The 19,821-nt window shown below is 44.3% G+C and overlaps 1 protein-coding gene across 7 annotated transcripts in view; it reads right to left on the bottom strand.

Annotated features, from left to right (window-relative positions):
• The window catches only part of SLC44A2 (solute carrier family 44 member 2 (CTL2 blood group)), a 235,826-nt gene that overhangs the window by 36,185 nt on the left and 179,820 nt on the right, over positions 1-19,821 (bottom strand). The gene's annotated exons all lie outside the window — the stretch shown is intronic.

Below are 19,821 nucleotides of genomic sequence, written 5' to 3'. Positions count from 1 at the left end.
TTGGGGCAGGCTTCTTGCACTGAAAAAGGGGCAGCTGGTCACCTGCTGGCTGGCCGGGCTGGGCTGGGAGAGGCATGTCAGCCAGGAGAAGGAAGAAAGTGTGCTCTGGGAGGGCAGGTAGGTGGGCAGATGTCCCAGGACTGCTGCACCATGGCCACCACATGGTAGGCAAAGCTAGGAGAGTGACTGGGGCAAGTGAGTAACTTGGCGACCAAGTTGGGGGCGTGGCCAGCCAGGGGTCACCCCCGGTTCGGTGACCCATGCCAAATCGCCTGAACTGGTGCGAATCTGTTGAATACCACCTGTGGTTCTGAAGAAGCTGGCAGATATCATCTCAGAACCACTGTATCACATTTTTCAAAAATCCTGGAGCACTGGGAAACTACCAGAGGACTGGAAAAGAGCTGATGTGGTTCCCATCTTCAAAAAAGGAGAAAAACCTGACCCAGGAAACTACAGACCAATCAGCATCAATACCTGGGAAGATATGGAAAAGATAATAAAAAAACAGATCTGCCAACATCTAGAAACGAGTAAAGTAATATCTAGAAGTCAGCACGGGTTTGTTAAAAACAGATCATGCCAAACCAATTTTATTTCATTTTTCAACATAGTGACTAAATTTAGTAGGCCTGCAAAATACTGTGGACATAATATACTTAGACTTCAGCAAGGCATTCGACAAAATAGACCAGCGGTCATCAACCAGTGGTCTGTGGCCCACTGGTGGGCCATGAGAAAATTTTGGTGGGCCACAGAGAAATCTAACCCCCAAAGCATCCCCCAAAGCAATTAATCCAGGCTGTGCAGACACACAAGGCTGCGCTGCCCACATGGCCCATGGGAACCCTCCCTGCCCACTCACTCCTTACCCAGCAAACATGCCTGCTAAATTGCTATTTTTCCTTTTTCCCCCTGACCATTGTTGTATTTCGAAGGAAGGAGAGGCTTAGACCAGGGCATGCAATTAACAAGTTTATTGAAGGAACAGTGGTTGTCGCGTCTGCCAGCCAACGGGCAGACTAGCTAGCGAACAACGGCTGGCTTGGCTTGACAGCCGGCTTTATATAGCCGGCTGTCAAACGGCGCCAGCCAATAGGCAACGGTTGTTGAACCTACTTAAAGAGCGGACCCGGTTGGAGCCCCAACCGGTTCCCAAGACATAACACCCCTTCCCCTAGATGGGAACACATATAGTCTTTGAGATACGCCGGTGGTCTGTGTTGGCGACCCGAGCGTAACTCAGGAGAGTCATTGGCGAAGACAAGTTCGCAGACCCCTGGTCAGGGTACGCAGGGGGCGAACAGGGCTCGGCGCAGGAACTGGAGCCAGGAAAAGTCTCTGCCTTCGCTGGGGATAAACGGTGGTGCTCCCGGCTGGCAGTCCCGGTCTACTGCCTGCTCCCTCTGCTCCGTTGGTGAAGGGTGACCACTCTGGGGATCACTAGCTGGACCTTGGAGTGGCGCCCGCGACTCATCTGGTGGAGACGGGTCTGGGCCGGTCAGGCTGCTCCGTCGTCTCCGCAGCTGGTCCAGGTGTCTTCGCCACACACGACCGTCTTCAAGTTGGACCCGATAAGATCTCGGACCTGTGACAGCCACGACCTTCCCAGCCACCCACAGTGGGTCCCCCGCGTAGTTCCTAGCAAACACTAGGTCCTGAACTGCGAAATTCCTGGCCAGACTGTCAGACCCCAAAGGGGAGTCTGGACAGTAGTGGGGGTGCAGCCTGTCTAAGGTAGTCCTCAGGCATCTCCCCATCAGCAGCTCAGCCGGGGATTTGTTCGTAACTGTGCACGGTGTGGTATGCTGGCTTAGGAGGAATTGAGACAGTTTAGAATGCCAATCCACTTGGCCGAACCTGGCTAACGCCTCCTTGGCTGATCTGACTGCCCTTTCAGCCAACCCGTTGCTGGCGGGGTGAAAGGGTGCCGTGAAGACGTGTCTGATGCCTAGATTGGTGACATACCTACTAAATTCGTTCGAGGTGAACTGGGGGCCATTATCGGAGACCAGTGTGTCAGGGAGCCCGTGAGTTACGAAAAGGTGAGTCAGGGCTTTAACAACTGCCTGTGTGGTGGTCGTGGGAAGTAAGGCCACATCTATCCATTTTGAATAGGCGTCCACGACCACCAAGAAGGTCTTGCCGTGCATTGGCCCGGCCAGGTCGATGTGAAGCCGTGACCACGGGGCATTGGCACTTTCCCACTTTGTGGGTGTGGCGGTTGGCGGGGCTGCCCTAGATTCCTGACAGGGTCGACACGAGCTCACCCACTTGGCGATCTGATCGTCCATCCCGGGCCACCAGGCGTAACCGAGCTAACGCCTTCATCCGCACGATTCCTGGATGGCCCTCGTGCAGCATCTTCAAGACGGGTATGCGAAGGGTGGTTGGTATGACCACTCTGGTACCCCACAATAGGCATCCCTGCAACTTAGAGAGCTCTAGCTGGCGAGTTTTAAATGGGGCGAAATCAACTGAATAGTTAGTTTCCGGCCACCCCCTCCCTACCCAGTCCAGAACCTGGGCGATTGTTCTGTCCTTCTTGGAATGTGATGCTATGTCGTCTGCAGTCACCGGCAGCTTGAGTTCGTTTACATCAAAAATGGCATGCACAGGAGCTGGGTCCTCGACTGGGGCTGGCAAGGGGCAGCGGCTGAGGGCATCAGCGTGGTTTAGATTTTTTCCGGGACGATAGACCAGTTTGTACGAGTAAGCCGCCAGGAATAAGGTCCATCTGGTCATTCTAGGCGACAATATCTGCGGGGTTTGCTTTTCCCCTGATAATAATCCTAAAAGCGGCTTGTGATCAGTAATAAGTTCGAATTGGTGTCCGAATAGAAATTCGTGGAATTTTTTGACTGCTGCTACTGCAGCCAAGGCCTCCTTATCAACCTGGCTGTAATTACGCTCAGTCGCTGAAAGGGTTCTTGAAAAGAAGGCAATTGGTGCCTCGGAGCCATTGGGGAGCCTGTGACTTAAGACAGCTCCTATCCCAAAAGGGGATGCGTCTGCGGCTAGGACCAAAGGAAGGCGTTGGTCAAATTGTATTAAGACAGCCTCAGAGGTGAGTAGAGATTTGACTGCCACAAATGCTTGGTTTTCTTTGGGTCCCCAGTGCCATGGTGTGTTTCTGTCTAAGAGTCTGTGCAATGGCTCAGCAACTGACGCCTTGTGTGGGAGAAATGAAGCGTAGAAGTTCAATAACCCCAGGAAGGCTTGTAACTCGGTTTTGTTGGTAGGCGTGGGTGCCTCGTGGATGGCCTTGACTTTCGATTCCACCGGGTGGATGCCTGAGGCGTCTAGCCTGTAGCCTAAAAGTCCACCTGTCTAGTGGCGATGGTACACTTCTCCCGTTTTAGTTTGAGGCCATGCTGCCTGAACTTCTCTAATACTGCCCTGACTCTCTGGATGAGTTGGGGTCTGTCCCTGGCTGTGACTAAGATGTCATCGAAATATGGCACTACGCCGGGGAGACCTTGGAGGATTCGCTCCATCAGTGATTGGAAAATACCTGGGGCTACACTTATGCCAAACTGGAGACGCTTACATCTGAATGCCCCTCTGTGTGTAACTATGGTCTGTAAGTCAGCTGTTTGGTTATCCACGGGAACTGTTGGTATGCCTGTGACATGTCCAGTTTGGCGAAAATGGTGCCAGGTTCGAATGTGTGTAACAGGTGCTGAATGACTGGGACTGGGTATGCGCTAACCTGTAGATAACGGTTGATTGACGTCTTGTAGTCAGCACAAATTCTTAGATTACCGTCTTTTTTTAGCGGGTGACTATTGGGGTCTCCCACTTAGCGAAATCTGTGGGTTCTATCACCCCTTGTTTTAGTAGTTTGTCTAGTTCCGCGTCCAATTTGGGGCGGATGGCGAAAGGTACTCTACGTGGTTTTAAGCGAACGGGGACTGCCTGTGGGTCTACTGAGAAGGAGATGGGAGTGCCCTTATAGCAGCCTAACTCACTACTAAAAACGTCAGAGAAGTCTGTGAATAAGGAGTCAACATCAGAAGTTGAGACAGCATGGACTCCTTTTATACTAAGGCCGAGAGAGGGAACCAATCCAACCCCAAAAGACTAGGAGGGCACCATTAACAACCACTAAAGGCAAATGGCCTTTAAAGGTTTGGAATTTCACGAGAAACTTGCCTTTCCCGAGGACGGGGATGTTCTTTCCTTGGTAGTCTCTCAAGGTGAGATGGCACTTTTGAAGCTGGTTCTTTGTCAGTCTGGGCTGGATCTTCTTAAGCGTGTCCCAAGATATGATTGAGAGCGCTGACCCAGTGTCTACCTCCATGCGGCAGGGATTACCTTCTAGTAAGACAGAAAGTGTAATTTTATTGGGGGTGTAAAGTGTGTGGTTGGCTTGGTAACAAGTATGGCATTTTTCTACTTGCCTTCGGGGAACAGGAGAGGAAAGAGATCTTTGTGGAGAGGTGCGCGCTGCCTGGCAGACTCTTGCGAGGTGACCTTTCTTGTGGCAGTTGTGGCAGGTGGCGTTTCTGAACCTGCAAGATGCCCGGGAATGGGAACCTCCACAGGTCAAGCATAAAAGAGTTTGTTTTGGGCCACTGTTGTTTCTTGGCCTCGCTCCTACCTGTGGCTGTCTCGTTGGTTTGAGGCGATGCACATCAGAGTATTCTGCAGGGTCATCCTCACTAACCGCTTCTTCAGAGTGTACGGAGGAAGTGCTGGGTCTGGGAGCGGTGCCCTGGATCTCAGCTGCGGACTGTGCTGCAAGTTCTGCAGCTAAGGCTTCTTCAACTGCCTGGGGGAGGTTGAGGTCTCTTCTAGCCAGCAAACGCCTCTGGAGTTTTAGATCCCTCACCCCACAGACGAGTTGGTCGAGCAGCATGTCGTCCAAATAGTTCTTGAACTCACATTGTAGAGCTGCTGTCCTCAGGGCTGCCATATATTGATTTATGGATTCCCCCTCGGCTTGCTTCCTCATCCTAAAGGCGAAGCGCCTAGCAATCTGAGACGGTTTTGGTGAGTAGTGGTTAGATAGCGTTTCCACCAACTCTGCCCATGGGACATTCCCGATTTCTCGTGGGGCCAGGAGTGCTGTGGCGGTGTCGTATACTACAGCCCCACAGTAGCTGAGGAAGTAGGATTTCTTCCTCTGCTCCGAAGCTTCAGCCAGTCCAATGGCATCGATAAAGTGGTTGAAGCGATTCTTATACGAATCCCACTTTTCCTCATCAGGTCTGAAAGGGGGGAATACTGAATTGACATTCATTTTGGACCCCTCAGTCTCTTTGTAGACTGGTCTACCTCACTGGGAGCTCGTTGTCTTGGATTGATGCTGCTTGAGGGCGTTGGCGGCTGTGGCTACAGTGCCCTATTCTCACTCAAGGACTTCGGCTTTTCTGAGGCGCTTGAATTTTCGTGCTCTTTTGCGAGCGTTAGGCGGCTGTGCCTGTGGTGCTGTACTGACAGCGCTTTAAAATTCGAGCCCTTTTTCTTATTATAATTATTTTTTTTTTCTTTTTTTTGGCGAGGCGGCTGAGGCGCTCGCAATTTCACTTGGAGACTTCACTTAGTGACAGCTACTGTAATTAGTGCCCTTTTGTGATCGAGGCGGCTGAGGCTCTCAGCGCCGTAGCTTGCTCTAGAGGCTGCAGCTCAGTGACAGCCGTTAGAATTTTCGCGCCCTTTTTTTTCCGCGCGCGCGGGCGGCTGCGGCTTCAGCGCCCGACTTTCACTATCCGTGGTGCTCTAACCGTCGCGACTTTCACTGACAGCGCCCGGCCTTCTCTAACCGCGGCAGATCTAACCTGAGCGGTTCTAACACTTTCACTTCGCGATGACAGGCTGCTGGGTCCGAGGCTCAGTAAGCAAACGGCAAGCGGCTGCGGCTTCCGATGACAGGCTCCTGTTCCTTGGGAAAATGCTCCTGGCTAGCCTTCACATCCCACCTTCGTCGCCAGTGTTGTATTTCGAAGGAAGGAGAGGCTTAGACCAGGGCATGCAATTAACAAGTTTATTGAAGGAACAGTGGTTGTCGCGTCTGCCAGCCAACGGGCAGACTAGCTAGCGAACAACGGCTGGCTTGGCTTGACAGCCGGCTTTATATAGCCGGCTGTCAAACGGCGCCAGCCAATAGGAACAGTTGTTGAACCTACTTAAAGCGCGGACCCGGTTGGAGCCCCAACCGGTTCCCAAGACATAACAACCATCATCTGTTCTGCTGTGCCAGGAGATTTAGATTAGCTAGGAAACAAGAAATGGTTGGATTTCTTGCTTTCTAGCTAGTCTTTAGATATTCGTCTCTGCTTTTAAGCACAGCCAAACCTCTCTTAGGACTGAAGGTTCTATTATTCAGTGCAGACTCATGGCAAGCAAATTTTATGTGACAGATTGAGCTAGCCAATGGCAGATAGATAGATCACTGAATGATTCTGTGAACAACTCAATCAGCCTGCCAGCTTTGTCTGATTTTGGGTAAAAGTTGCTCTTTTTTAAATAAAAAATTGAATATTTACATACATGGTGTTTTGTGAATTAATTTTGTGAGTTTGCTTGCAAGCAAATTTTCTGTGACAGACTGAGCTAGCTGATGGCAGATAGATAGATATCTGTATGAATCTGTGATTCTCTGACCAACTCAATCTGCTTGCTTGCTTTGTCTGATTTTGGGTAAAAGTTGCTCATTTTTATAAAAAATTAAATATTTACATAAACATTTACAATATTTACATACAAGCCATGCCCAGCCAGTCACATGACCACCAAGCAATGCCCAATCAGCAAGCCACACTGACAGTCACATGACCACCAAGCCACACCCCACAAATCAGGCCATGCCCACAGAACCGGTTGTTAAGAAATTTGAATCCCACCCTGGGAACAAGGCAAGGATGTCCCTTGTCGCCACTGTTATTTACATTGACACTAGAGGTATTAAATAGAAATATCAGACAAGATGAGGAGATAAAGGGTATGGAAATAAAAAAGGAAAAATATAAACTACAGGCATTTGCAGATGATTTTATATTAGAAGATCCATTAGAAACAGGACCTAAGTTAATAAAAAAAATAGATGCTTTATTGTTAATATGGGAGAAAACTAAAGAACAATACTAACTGAAGATCCCCGCCTGGCTTTCGACAATAGAAGCACTTGTATATCCAAATGTTGTGGCTCGGAGGTTTGAGCTGCTTTGCTAGAGGACGAAGATTTGGACAATGAGGAAGAGGAGGATTTGGCTTTGAGGTTTGAGCCTGCTTTGCTAGAGGACGAAGACTTGGGCAATGAGGAAGAGGAGGATTTGGCTCTGAGGTTTGAGCCTGCTTTGTTAGAGGATTTGGAGTTGCCTTCCTCCCCAGGACTTTCCTCTTCAGACAGACCTTCCTCCCTGATTGTGCCTCAGGTGTCGGCAGATAACCAGGAGGGCGTATCAGAGTCTCTGACTGAGGAATGCTGGCTTGATGCGAGGCAACGGCGCAGGAAAAAGTGCGAGTTGCAACGCAGAAAGAAAGGACGAATCAGAGACTGAGATAAGGGACTGACACGCCCCACAAGGAATAAAAGTGGGTGTGTTCGCTCTGAGAATTTGTTCGGGACAACGTGTTAATTAGTGAGAGAAGCTTCGGAAGATCCTGTGTGTGGCGACAGCTTGGGATTTATATTCCTGCTTTATTGTCGGACTTGGCAGACAGCTTGTGTGAGACTGCCAAGAACTTTCTCAGCTCAAGGAATTTAACCCTGTCATTACTGGACTTGTTTGCTTGTTTATATTCATTTGGAAATCTGGACTTCCCACTTCGTTTGCACAGGTGAGACATAACATCCAAATATTATCAAAATGGGAAATATTGTTAGACATGTAAAGACATTTTGAATGAAAAGGGTGAGCTCAAAACCAAGCAAGAATTGAATGAACAATGGATTGATATGCTTTGGTATTCATATACGCATCATATACTAGATATGAAAAAGATGTTTAAAACAGAGGGCTTTTATAAAGAATTGACGGATAAAATATTAACAGGAACAGAGGAAAAACTGAATAAGAAATTGTATAGTTATCTCTTGGGTGTCAAGTTAGAAGAAGAAGTGAAAGAGACAGTGATAGCATGGGCAAAAAACTTTGGCCATACTACAGAATTAGATAAATGGCAGAAGCTATGGGATAGGAATTACAAAATAATGTCAACAGCATATAAAGAAAATATGTATAAGATGTTCTACGAATGTTACCTTGCACTGGCATGGCTGGCAAAGATGTTTAAAGATAAATCAGCTAAATATTGGAAGTGTCATCAGCCACCCGGAACATATGTGGTGGACATGCTAAAAGATATTGGACTAAAATACATACATGGTTGGAAAAGATGATAAAGCAACACATAGATTTAAAACGTGAAATATTTTTACTGGGGATGATACCTGAGACTTATAGTAAAGAAAAAGCATACCTGATTATACACGTATTAACTGCAGCTAGTATTTGCTTAGCACTGGAAAAGCTAGAAGATTCCGATAGAAGACAATGTGATTAAGAAAATACTAGAATGTGCAGAAATGAATAGATTAACTTTGGCAATTAAAGAAAATAACAAACTGAATATTATATGATATGGGATTTATTTTATCAATGGTTGGAAAATAAAGATTGACAATGATAAGATATATTAGATATATTAACAGAGCAAAAACATAGTTATTGATATTATAGTAAAATATTTGATTAATTATAATTGTAATGTGCTGATTATTGCACAAAATGTTTGTAACCAGTCGACACACTGTTTAAATGGAAGATGGATTTGTTGTAAAAAAAAAACTTATAAAAAAAGAACTGTTATTTCCCTTTCAAACAAATCAGATTTGCTTACAATTTGTGCCTTCTGGCAAACTGCAGTTTTCATGGCAAGAGATCATAGGTCTGAGAGAGTTTTTTTTCTTTCTTCCTTTCTCTTCCTTTCTCTCACTCTTCTCTCTCTCATTTGTTTCCCTCTCTTTTCCCTCTCTCTCATTCTCTCCCTCCAGCTCTCTTTCATTTCTCTCTCCCCCTTCTCTCTCTCTCCATTGTTTCTCTTTTTCCTCTCTCTCTTTCTCTCCCCTTTCTCTCTCTCATCTCTTTCTCACATACACGCACACACACACAAGCGAATATCCTCCTGGACCAGGATCACGGCAGCAGTGGGGATGGCAACTCCTCCTTCTGCTGCCGCCACTGTGCAGTGAGGTGAGTAGCTGGCTGCACAGCACAACACAGGAGAGCAGCGCTGCGCAGGAGAGCTGTGCTGCATAGGAGAGCCGCGCTGCACAGGAGAGCTGTGCTGTGCAGAAGAGCTGGAGCTCTTCCCCTGCCTGCATCCGGTGATCGCTGCTCCTCCCCATTTCCCTCTTTCCTGAACCGACATAAAGAGAGCCACGGCTGGTGCTGAATTGCCTGTGAAGGACACAGAATCACAAAAAGCAGTCGGTCGTGGACAGTGAGGAGAAAATGCTAGGGGTGCTTTAGCTGTGTGGCTCTGCGGAGAGGCTCACACCTTCTCAGGGCAGAGAGCAGATCATGTGACCAGGTCAGCAGGGAGCCGCAGGAGAGGGATCAAAGAGCTGCATGTGGCTCTCAGGCTGACACCCGACCTACGCTATCGCATATTGAGCCAGGGGGTGGAAATGGACCCAGATAAAGTGAAAGCGATCTTGGACTGGCAACCCCCACACACCAGGAAACAGTTGCAAAGCTTTCTCAGGTTCACAATTTTTTATCGCCAATTTATTCCCTCATTTGCAGAGATTACCTTTCCCATTGCAGAGTTGCTAAAGACTGGGGGTGGCCCTACCAAGCCAAGGCTGGGCAACATCTAAATTGGACTTTAGAATGCCAATGAGCTTTTGAATGCTTAAAAAGGCATTTTGCGAAAGAACCAATATTAAAGCATCCGGACCCCCAGCAAACTTACCTAGTCCAAGCTGATGCCAGCAATGTAGCAGTGGCAGCAGTCATCTTGCAGAAAAATGCTAATGGAAACCTGCAGCCCTGTGCTTATACTTCCAAAAATCTCACTGAAACTGAGAGATGATGGGCTGTCTTGGAAAAAGAAGTGTACACTGTACACTGGGCCCTGCTCACATGGAAACAATTCCTAGAAAGCAGTCAACTACCCTTTGAGGTTTGGACCGATCATAAAAATTTAGAGGCACTGAAAACTCCCAGGAGACTAAACAAGTCCAGTGGGCGCAATACTTCAAATGGTTCAACTTCAAACTCAAATACATTCGGGGAATCAACTGGCAGATGCTTTGTCCAGAAAACGACAATTCATCAGCAAGAGAGAGGAGGTAATTCATGCCATAATTCCTCCTTCCCAATTAGTGTCACAAGTCACCACCGAGCGCAAGCAAAAAAGGCACAGCCCAAAAGACAAAGATGCTATGATCAAAAGACTGAAAAACAAGCTTTCAATGGACCCCTGGTACCAGGACAACAAGGACAGTTTAACTCAGAAGGATGGAGTGGCTTGGAAAGGATCAAAACTGTATGTTCCAAACACCCTGCGAATGCAAGTCCTGCAAAGAAGCCATGATTCTAAACAAGGAGGACATTTTGGCTATTTAAAGACATTGCACTTACCCAGGAGACAATTCTGGTGGCCAAGGATGAAAAAAGACATTGAGGACTATGTAAAAAGCCGTGCCACTTGTGCAACAATGAAGATGAGACCGGGAAAGCCTCCAGGACTTCTCCAACCAGTGGCAGAATCATCCCATCCTTGGGAAGAGATACGGAAGGACTTTATAGTCGAGCTTCCAGAGAGTGGTGGGAACACAGTCATTTGGACTGTGGTTGACTTATTCTCAAAAAAAGCCCATTTCATAGCCTGCAATGGTCTCCCATTGGTGAAGAAATTAGCTAGACTATTTGTTAAACACATCCATCGGTTACATGGGGTTCTGTGCAGAATTATATCAGATAAGGGTGTCCAATTCACAGCTAAGTTCTGGTGGGAGTTTATAAAAATGATTGGGTCATACCAAGAGTTAAGTTATGGATTCCATCCGAGCACAAATGGGGTAGCAGAATGTGTTAATGCAATGATTAGTCAATATTTGAGATTTTATGTAAATTACCAGCAATCAAATTGGGCAGAGCTATTACCATTCATTGAAGTGGCTTACAATAATGCAGTGCACAGTAGAACAACGTTAACTCTGTTTCAAATTAGCACTGGGATGGAATTTGTCCCTATGCCAGAGTTACCTACAGAACCCCCCTCATCCATGTCAGTAAATAAATGGATGGATGGACGTTAAAAAATGGACATTAAAAGAATCATAGGAAAATACCAAGTGTGCTTTAGCGGAAGCCACAAAAATCAACAAAACCCGGAGTTCCAGTTTGAGCTTCTTCCGTGATGGACTGAAATCCACAATCATTTAGTTTAGTATTTATTTGTCAATCGCTATATACATACATACATACATACATACATACATACATATGTGTTGTGGCTCCGGGCTTGGATTCAGCTCCTGTGATTGATATGAGTTCAAGTGAGGAGGTCATCCCAGAAAAATATGAGCCGGCCTGGCTTAGTGATTGGACTGATAACCAGGATGAGGAGATGGACGTGACAAAGGACGACAGACCTGATGTATTAGAATTGTCAGGACCTTTGACCTCCTCTGGTTCCTTATCTGATCAACAGCCGGGAATGGCTGACAGGGAAGTTTTGAGAGAGTCTTCTAGTGGAGATGAGAACTTGGAAAATTTGTGGTTAAATGTAAAAAATAGAAGACGGTTGAGAAGGCAAAATCAGCTGAAGCGAATGAGAAGAGCAAGTCAGTAAATTAGCACGTTGCCTCAATGAGTATAAAAGGACACAGCTGGGCTGGTACATTTTGCCAGGAACAAAATGACTATTTGAGTGAGGACGTTACAGCAAGGAGCTCTGAGACTGGAGATTTATTGCCAGGACTGGTTTGCCGGACAGAGTAAAGATTTATGCTGTGGTTTCTGCCAGCCGTTATCTTGTAAGACTTCTTTCCGTTTGATTTAATTGTGAAATGGCTGCTTTCTGTTTTGTTCGTTTGAATTTTGAAGGGAGTCATAACATATATATATATATATATATATATATATATATATATATATATATATGTATATATGTATGTATGTATGTATGTATGTATATATATGTATGTATATGTATGTTTTCTGAGGTTCTCGTGGGTATTTGTATGTGGATCTTTGGTTATTCGGGTTTTCTCCCGCGTAAGATTGGCAGTATCTAGGCAACATTTCGATGAAGTCTCATTCATCATCTTCAGGCTTCTGTCTTTGGCTCTGTGCTTCTCAGAGTGATGTGGGCTTGCAGCTGCTTCTTCCTTTTAACTGCTAGTGGGGGTGTGACTTGATTGGGTGGGGGCTTGGCTGTGTTCTGATTGGGTGGGGGTGTGTTCTCATTGGTAGGGGTTTTGGCTGTGTTCTGATTGGGTGGGGGGTTTGGCCGTGTTCTGATTGGCTGGAGGCATGTTCTGTTCAGGTGGGGGCTTGGTTGTGCTCAGGTTAGTCTTAGTTGCTGGGGGATTTGAGTTGGTGAGCTGTGATCTTGCCGTTTGGCTTCGAGTTCGTGGTCGTGCTGCATCTTCATAGTGGGTGTCGGTTTGCTTCATGTATGGCTCGGAGGGGTTTGAAGTGGGTAGTGATGCAGCTGCAGTGCGGCTTCTGGTCCGTGGTCGTGTCTCATCTTCTGAGTGTGTGTGAGTCTGTTTTCTACGTGGAAGTGTGGTGGTGGCATCTTGTGTGGCTCTCATGGGTGTGGGTCTGGTGTCATTCTTCATGTTAGGTACTCGTCTGTTCGTGAGGGCGGGTTTCCAAATGGCTGGTAGGCGGGAGGTGTCATCTCGTTTATTCATGCTGTGTGGGCGTTTTTCTATCTCTATGGCTTCTCTGATTATTCTGCTGTTGAAGTGTTCGGTTTTGGCGATAGTTCTGGTATTTTTAAAGTCAATCTCATGTCCTGTGGCTTTGAGGTGTTGGACCAGGGAAGAGGTCGTTTCTTCTTTTTTGATTGAGTTCTTATGTTCTTCAATGCGTGCACTTATTCTCCTGTTAGTTTGTCCAATGTATGTGATGGGGCAGGCAGTGCAAGGGATTTCGTATACTCCTTGGTTTTCTAATTTGATCTTGTCTTTGGGGTTTCTTAGGATGGTGGATATTTTTCTGTTTGTGCAGAATGCTGTTTTAATGTTGTGTTTTTGGAGGATCTTGCTGATTTTGTCTGTAGTGCCTTTTATATATGGGAGGAGGGCTTTGCCGTTCTCTTGTTCTCTGTCTTGGATTTTGGTTGGGGTTTCTTTTTGGATTAGGTGGGTAATCTTCTTTCTTTGGAATCCATTGGCTGTTAGTACGTTGGTGAGAGTGTGTAGTTCGGTTTTTTGGTGTTGTTCATCGGCTAAGCATTTTGTTCTGGAGATGAGTGTCTTGGCTACGGAATTGATCTGTGCTGGGTGGTGGTGTGAGAGTGCATGTAGATAGCGGTTAATATGTGTTTTCTTCTGGTAGATGGTGTGTCCTAGGGAGCCATTGGATCTTTTGTATACCAAGACATCTAGGAAGGGAAGTTGATCGTTGGCTTCTGTTTCCATGGTGAATTGTATTTTGGGGTGTAGGCTGTTGAGGTGTGTGAGGAAGTTGTTCAGTTTTTCTTTCCCGTGTGGCCAGATTATGAAGGTGTCATCTACGTATCTGAGCCAGAGTTTGGGTTTGTGGTTGTATTTTTCTAGAGCTTGTGTTTCAAAGTGTTCCATGTAGAGGTTTGCGATGACAGGTGAGAGGGGTGATCCCATGGGTGCTCCTTCTATTTGTTTGTATTTTTGTCCATTGTAGGTGAAGTATGTATTGGATAGGCAGTGGTTGGTTAGATCTAGGATGTACTTGGGGGGGTTGTATTTGTTTTGGATGGCTGTCAAGGCTTCTTTTATTGGCACTTGGGTGAAGAGGGATATGACATCGAAGCTCACTAATAGGTCGCTGGGTTGTAAGTTTTGTTTCTTTATGATCTCGATGAACTGGAATGAGTTTCTTATGTGTGAGTTGATGGATTCTGCATAGGGCTGTAGTTGTTTGGCGAGAAATTTGGCTAGGTTTTGTAGAGGTGAGCCTATGGAGCTGACTATTGGTCTGAGTGGGGTTCCTTCTTTGTGTATCTTGGGGAGACCATACAGCTTAGGGCATCTGGATGATTTCTCTCTGGGTATGATTCTTTGCTGGATTTCTTCACTGATGGGGGAGGCTTTTATTTTGGATCTGGTGGTTTTTTCTAGGTAGGTGGTGGGGTCTGTCTTTAGGGGTTTGTATGTGGGGTCTTGGAGTAGGTTGGTTAACTTGGTTTGGTAGTCAGATGTGTTCATAACCACTGTCGCGTTGCCCTTGTCTGCTGGTAGGATTATTATGCTGGTGTCTTCTTTCAAGTTAAGTAGTGCAGTTTGTTCTTCTTTGGATAAGTTGCTTTTGGGTGGTTTGCTAGTGCAGAGGATGTTGGTGATTTCAAGTCTGATTCTGTTAGCATCATCAGGGTTGGTTTTAGTCAGGCTGGTTTCAACTCCGCATATGATGGTTTCTGTGGGGATGTGTTTGGGAGCGACAGCAAAGTTGAATCCTTTTGAAAGGACCTTGGTTTCGGCTTCGGTGAGGATCTTGTCTGAGATGTTGTGCACTGTTTGTTTCATGTGTGGCTGTGAGGGGGAAGGGGTTGGTTTCTGGCATTGTTGTAGTTTTCTGAGTTTGTTGGTGTGTGTGTCTGTCTTGAGGGTGGTCTGTGTTTCGGCTCTCCAGACAGCAAGTTGTTTGGATTTGTCCCAGAGTAAGGGGTGAATCCAGACCATTCTGATACACAGTCAAAGTCTTTTTGAAAGGTAGTAGTATTGTCTGTGGTGTTGAATAGCTTTACATCATCAGTGAAAAGAATGCAGTTGCTCTTAATATGATCACAGAGGTCATTTATGTAGAGTATGAAGAGAGTTGGTTTCATGTGCGGTTTCAATCCGTGCTCACTGCTGGAGCGCCCCGAGCCAGCTGGATTTGGGGCAAAAGCCACCCCATAGAGGTAGTGAAGAGGGGGGAGACTGCCAGCAGGGTTGAGGAGAACTGCACCTCTCCTCCTCAGCTGGCCATTACTCCCTTTCCCGAAGGCAGTTGCAGTGGTGGTCAGAAATGGCCACCTCAAAGAACTCAACTGGAAAAGATTGTGCAGGACAAAGATAAGAAGAAAAAGTTTTGACCGACCGAGTTGAACTGAAAAAGTGATAACATAAGGTACCCTGGAATTTAAACTATAAAGAATAACTTGTTCCCACAGAAGATTTTTGAAGCGGTGAAGGAGAGAGGGAAGTTAAGACACTTAAGTAAGAAATTGATAATTCACTTTGACATTAATAGGCATTTAAGTGAAAATAAAATGTCAAAGGGAAAATAAAGACTTTTGGACATTTAAAAACTTTTAAAAGAAGGAAAGGAGAGAAAAAAATAAAAGGGTGGGATCTGTTAAAATGGAGGAGACCACCTGGAAGTAAAAGGAATTAACAGTGAAACTTTAACAAGATTCCTAAAAGATACATTCTAACTGAAACTTTGTAACAAGATAAATAGAGCCCCAGGAAGAGAAAGTGGAAAAAAGAAACAAGAAGAAACAGCCTTGGATTATTTGGATTATTTGGTGATTTTTGGATTTTTGGTTATTGGATTTAGATGATTAAAATCAATTGGGTGGTTGTTTAAAAGCATTTAAAATGGCATCACTCTTGGAAGAACTGAAAATGGAAGTTAAAAAACAGAAAGATGCACAAGAAGGAAGAGGTTTTTTTGGCTTCGTATTTCAATTCTTAGAAATGGAGATTTTGAACTATGAGAAACAACAAGAAATGCTCCCAGAACAAGAAGGGCGGGACAAAGAAGAAGCCATTTTTTAATGACCAAGTAACTCTATGTGGGGGGAAAAAAGGAAAGGGGGGAAAGAGAGTGAAAAATTTAAGATTTGAAAAAACAACCCAAAAAAGAATAGTTTGAAAAGCAATTACAATATTAGGAAGAAACGGAAGAGAGGATTACAGAAGAGAGAATTAGAATTAGAGAGACAAGGGGTTAAAAAGGGGACGGAGAAGAAGAGGGGGAAGAAAGAAAGGAAAAGAAGTTATAAAGGATAGAAACAGGATATAGAGATACAGGGGAAATATACAAGGATTAAAGGTATAAGCCTATTTAGAAGACATAGAGACAATGGGTGAAAATTTAATTGAAAGAGAGGATTCTGCAAGGGTACATAAGGCAGCATTGTTATATTAGAAATAGAAATGAACTTAGAAAATATGAAACAAGTGTGATTAAAGTGATAAATAAAATACTTATTGTAATATAATGGAATGTTTATTAATAAATAAATGAAATAAAGAGAATGAGAGAATGAAATTAGGAAAGGATGGGAACATTTTAATTGTTATTAATGATTTATAAAAATTTAAGTGAAGAGAAATATGAAAGAAATATGAAAAAAATATATGAAAATATTGTAAGTGTTCCTAAGGAAGTATATTTAATTGAAAAGAAATGTTAAAGAGGTTAATCAATATTAATGTAAGATTGTAATTAACATTAATGCTTGAGCTGAATTGGAATTGAATAAGTGTTTTATATAGTATTGTTATATACACTGCTCAAAAAAAAATAAAGGGAACACTTAAACAACACAATGTAACTCCAAGTCAATCACACTTCTGTGAAATCAAACTGTCCACTTAGGTAGCAACACTGATCGACAATCAATTTCACATGCTGTTGTGCAAATGGAATAGACAACAGGTGGAAAGCATAGGCAGTTAGCAAGACATCCCCAATAAAGAAGTGGTTCTGCAGGTGGTGACCACAGACCACTTCTCAGTTCCTATGCTTTCTGGCTGATGGTTTGGTCACTTTTGAATGCTGGCGGTGCTTTCACTCTAGTGGTAGCATGAGACGGAGTCTACAACCCACACAAGTGGCTCCGGTAGTGCAGCTCATCCAGGATGGCACATCAATGTGAGCTGTGGTAAGGTCTGCTGTGTCTGTCAGCATAGTGTCCAGAGCATGGAGGTGCTACCAGGAGACAAGCCAGTACATCAGATGTGGAGGAGGCTGTAGGAGGGCAACAACCCAGCATCAGGACCGCTACCTCTGCCTTTGTGCAAGGAGGGACAGGAGGAGCACTGCCAGAGCCCTGCAAAATGACCTCCAGCGGGTCACTCACAACTCACAATAAAATAGCACTGTTCCAATATTTGAGGGGCTCCTACAAAAATGAGGGAGTCTGTCTGTTTTCCAAAGCACCAAAAGGCACAAGAAACAATGGATGGAAACTAACCAAAGAGAAAAGCAACCTAGGATTAAGGAGAAATTTCCTAAGGGTGAGACCAATCAACCAATGGAATATCTTGCCTTCAGAAGTTGTTGGTGCTCCATCTGTCAAGCATCCAAGTAACGTGTCTCAAAAAATAAAGTCCAAGGTATCTATCTTCCTTTTCAAATCCATTTATTAGGAACACATTAAATTGACAAGGAGTTAGTATAATTCTGACTCTGAACCTGATCCAGAATTACACCCAATAAAAGCAAAAATGTGAAACTTCCCCCCCCCCCAAGTCATAATCTCCAATCAATTCTCGGTCCAACAATCCAGTGATTCCAAACTCCACCTTCAGCCAGCTGCAGGCATCTGATCTGTTCCCACAGGAAAGGAATGTTACCTAGACAAAACATCCCCTCTTTATCTTTACAACCCCCCTTTCAACAGTTAGAAAATGATGAACCTGAATTACCGTGTTTCTCATATAATAAGGCTGGGTCTTATTTTTTTTTTGAGCCCCGGAAAGATGGCTAGGCCATCTTTTCAGGAGTGACTTAATTTCCCGCCCCCTGCATCTTAGGGCGGCTTGGATGTTGACCTCTGCATTGGTGGGGCACTTTGTATCAGGGTCAACGCAGGCAGCACCATATCCGGGTGTGCAACAAAAGTACTTCCTAACAGCAAGCCCCCTCCGCCATTTCCCCCCCATTTTGCATGTTTTAATATAGGCCTTAATTTGGGGGGGAGGGGCTTAATTTCATTTCATGCCTATAAAACATGCTGGGACTTCCTATTGGGGGAGGCCATATTGTTGGAGACACGGTATTATTAAATCCAGTTACTACAAACCTAAAACTTAATAGAAAAGAAAAGAAAACAAAGGCTAATATAAAATATGTCATCTTCAGGGTCAACAGGCTGTCCCCCCTTCAAGTGAAAATAACTTCCTACAAAGACACAATGATAAGATCAATTAAACTCTAACCTCCCCTGCCACCTTCATGTATCCACTTCGGTTTATGAGGATTTTTCTCATGGAACCTTTTAATCAGTCTATCGGCATTCACTTCCAGCTTTTTACCCAGGTTGGCTCTGAAATAGGATATCACTTCCAATGCATTAAATACTGTAATTGACCCCAATAGATTCAGGAATCTAAAACTTGTTTAACCTCATAAGGTTCACGACCCGCAATCAGTAAATGGTTTTGGTGGGGCCCGATCTACTGGCCTAAGGGAAGAACTGACAGCCGGCTTTAACAAGCTGCAATGGAAAACCAGATGTACTTTCCCTAACAGGCGAGGGAGCTTGTAACTGGATTTACTATCTTAATGATTTTAAAAGGACCCAAAAACTTTGGTCCCAACTTTCTAGAAGGCCATTGCAATTTCAAATATTTCATAGACAGATAAACTCTATCCCTACTCTAATTTGTAGCTGCTGGGAACGATGTTTGTCATCTTGCATTTTGTTGATTTTTTTTTTTTGGTAAAAATTTTTATTTGGGTTTTCACAAAACATAATACAAATAAAACATCTTTTTTTGAGAATAGCATGATCCTGGGCTATTACTTCTCCATACAGAATATTCATCTTTGTATTCTATACCATATCTTATTACTATTTTAGCATTTTCTCAGTGATTTTTCCCTTCCCTTAGTTTTCTCAACCTTGTTTTTAATTATCTCATTCCTTTCTAAATTCAATTATATATCTTTTTCTAAGTTTCAATATCTTTCAAATCATTATATTTATATATTTATCTGTCCTGTTTCAATTTCATATTTTCTTTTCTCATTAAACAAGTTTTCCCCTGTAGTTACTGATTGGAGTATGACACCTTTGTATCTTTTAATTTTTGTCCATTCAAATGTTATTTAAACTTCAATTTATGCCTTTACAATTATAGCATTCAATATCTAACCTCTATTTTATAACACATAACTTTTACCAATCGAATTCTGCTTGGTACATTCTTAAAATACACACTAAGTTCTTAAAGAGAAAATATGTACACTGCTCAAAAAATAAAGGGAACACAAAAATAAGACACCCTAGATCTGAATGAATGAAATATTCTTATTAAATACTTTGTTCATTACATAGTTGAATGTGCTGACAACAAAATCACACAAAAATTACCAACGGAAATCAAATTTAGCAACCCATGGAGGTCTGGATTTGGAGTTACACTCAAAATTAAAGTGGAAAAAAACACTACAGGCTGATCCAACTTTGATATAATGTCCTTAAAGCAAGTCAAAATGAGGCTCAGTAGTGTGTGTGGCCTCCATGTGCCTGTATGACCCCCCTACAATGCCTGGGCATGCTCCTGATGAGGTGGTGGATGGTCTCCTGAGGGATCTCCTCCCACACCTGGACTAAAGCATCCCACAACTCCTGGACGTGACATTGGTGGATGGAGCGAGACATGATGTCCCAGATGTGCTCAATTGGATTCAGGTTACCCGCAAAGTAACT

The sequence above is a fragment of the Pseudonaja textilis genome, chromosome 2 (assembly GCF_049901715.1).
Source record: "Pseudonaja textilis isolate UNSWEBS1 chromosome 2, rPseTex1.2, whole genome shotgun sequence".
NCBI lineage: Eukaryota > Metazoa > Chordata > Lepidosauria > Squamata > Elapidae > Pseudonaja > Pseudonaja textilis.
Note: the sequence above shows the minus strand (reverse complement) of the source record. Positions and strands in the feature narration are given on the sequence as shown.